Consider the following 2,893-nt stretch of genomic DNA (forward strand, 5'->3'; position numbering starts at 1 on the left):
TGAACAAATAACGTGCACAAACGAAAAAATACAAAAACGTGACAAAGATAGGCAATGGCTTAAATAAAGTGGGGGAAAGGGATAGTGGAGAGGAGAGTAAAAGAAGTGGTCATTGTGTTACACAATGACCAGGCCCTCCGGCCAGGAATAAAAAATTTCTCCGGTCCCAGCCAAAAGCCCCGGCCCAGGAGGCAGGTGCTAAAAAAAGTGTGTTATTGGTGCAGTGATCGCAGTACCAGTCAAATCAAAGTGACCCTCACTCACAGTGATTCTTCCGGTACCCCTGGACTGCCACTCCAGGGGAACATGCACCTAGGCTTTTCCGTTCCAAATCCAACCCCCCGACCGGCCAGTGCAGCCCTCCACCCCCGTCAGATAGAGAGCCCTTCAAGGTTTTCTTAGGGAGAACTGCTGGTCCAGTTAGCAGCCTCCACCAATACTAGCCTATCCAGACCCCCCATCAACCCGGCAGATTTGCATGGTCTTACCCCGTCTACTCTCAGGGCAGTACCAGCTCCTCCTACCAGATCTCTGACAGGGACAGCACTTACACCGGCCAGCCAGAAGGCCGGACTAGAACGCGGCAAAAAGACCAGACCAAGCGCAGCCACCCATCCTCACCAGGAGCACCCTTCCAGATGGCTCAGACGCAACCATAGGCCGGCCACTATGTCGGGCAGCACGACATAGTCCCTGCTAAAACCATCCTTCCAGGTGCAATGACGTCACCCTCCCCATGTAGGAGGTGCTTCAGCGCTCCTCTGACAGCTGATAAGAACAGATACTACACTTGATCTTAGCCAAAAGGCCGAGAAGCTTATCTCCTTGCCTTCCCTGGTGGAGTGATCTCCCCACCCAGTAGTAGCCAGGGCCCAGAGAGTAAGACTTGACAGGCTGTGAGGCAGGTGGCGATGGGTAGAGAGTCACTGATTGCCACCATTACTTGTAAAAAAAATATATGTCCCCGAATTTAATTTTAAAGATCTGGTCACCTTACCCGAGAGGCTACTGCATGAAGCGACATAAAGGTACATCGTTTTGCGCAGCTGGGCCGCCTTGCCACAGTTAGTGTTTGCTGGACTCAATGCGATCATTTCCTTTTCCTGTGTCAGGATTTAGAGCAAAGCATCATGGGACATGTAGTTCAGAATGCTGAAATTACTCTGCCAGCAGGACTGACCAGGACTACAAAAAAACAGAATGCTGAGTGAACAGAACAGACTGCTGGGAAAGGATATAAAAAGGGCTGGCGCGGCCTACATCAGCCTCTCTGGATGCCGTTTTGTAAGCAGGGGGTATGAATGACAGGCTACACAGCGGGGGGGGGGGGGGGGGCGGACAGCTATACCCAGAGGGATTTCTGCAGACAGCATTGCTTCTTCATCGCAGTGGACCGGAGGGTGTTCCAGGTCATCCATCGGCGCCTGCAGTTCAGATTCCTGTGGGCTGCAGCGTGGCGCGGCGGACACCATTATCCAGAGCCAAGATACAGAGAAAGAGTCCCGGCTGGAGCCTTCTCATCATCTGCATCGATTGCCAGAGTGGTGAACGGGCATAGCCCATGTTGTAGTTAAGGACACTGCTTCTAGACATCATTCACACAGTTCAGCTGGTGGTACTTGTAGTCCCACAGAAGTTAAATCCTATGTTATAACGAACACTGAAAGCAGATATGTTTGCCCTGTTCACATTACTGATTCGAGTAGCCATATTGGATAACACCTTCAGGATTATAAAAGGAGGAAGTCATAATACAAGGATGAATCAAAGTTCCGCCAAATTTACTACACTCTGTCATTCAGGATCACCTTATTTACAACATAAAGAGGCTAGCTAAAGATATCTGGATTTCAAGGAATACCCTTTTACCCTTTTATCATCCTTTTTCCTCATCTGCTTTAATTGCATTGGACTGTTAAAGGGAGCCATCCAATTGGAATGTAATAGTTTGCATAGTGTTTCTCCATATTGTGTAGGATTTACTGGCCTGTGAGTTGAGGAAGCAGAGGGGAGAAATCTGACACATAAGATATAGTGTCAGTTATCTACCCTCCTGTTAACCTGTTCACATAGGTTTTCTGTGATTGGGTTAATATTTGTGTTCATTTACAAGCAAAGGAACTTTGCACCAATATATTGTGTTTTTTCGATACTGTAAAGTATAGATAAGATAGCGGTTTATGTTGGAATGTTTCTTACTATCTGCCAAAGTTGATATATATGTATTTTGTGTACTATATTTAACAATATAGTAAACTCATTGGAACTGTTTCTGTAACCACTTAAAGCGGGAGTTCACCCATAAAAAATTTTTTCCCCTTAGATTGATGCTCATTTTGTCTAGGGGAATCGGCTAGTTGTTTTAAAATCGAAGCTGTACTTACCGTTTTAGAGAGCGATCTTCCCTGCCGTTTCCGGGAATGGGTCTTCGGGACTGGGTGTTCCTTCTTGATTGACAGTCTTCCGACAGGCTTCCGACGGTCGCATCCATCGCATCACGAGTAGCCGAAAGAAGCCGAACGTCGGTGCGGCTCTATACTGCGCCTGCGCACCGACGTTAGGCTACTTTCGGAAAATCGTGACGCGATGGATACGACTGTCGGAAGCCTGTCAGAAGACTGTCAATCAAAATAGGAACGCCCAGTCCCGAAGCCCATACCCGGAAGCGGCGGAGAAGATCGCTCTCTACAACGGTAAGTACTGCTTCGATTTTAAAACAACTAGCGGATTCCCCTAGACTAAATGAGCAGGAATCTAAGGGTAAACATTTTTATTTCCGGGTGAACCTCCACTTTAAGTTTAGATATTTATTTATTTATTTTGCTAGAAAATTACTTAGAACCCCCAAACATTTTATATAAATATATATATATATATACAGGGCTCAAAATTT

At 46.7% G+C, this 2,893-nt stretch overlaps 1 pseudogene; it reads right to left on the bottom strand.

Moving 5' to 3' along the window:
* Positions 1 to 719: 719 nt before the first annotated feature.
* On the bottom strand, positions 720 to 820 carry LOC120929941 (annotated as a pseudogene).
* Positions 821 to 2,893: the final 2,073 nt, after the last annotated feature.

This window comes from Rana temporaria, chromosome 2 (assembly GCF_905171775.1).
Source record: "Rana temporaria chromosome 2, aRanTem1.1, whole genome shotgun sequence".
Classification (NCBI taxonomy): Eukaryota; Metazoa; Chordata; class Amphibia; order Anura; family Ranidae; genus Rana; species Rana temporaria.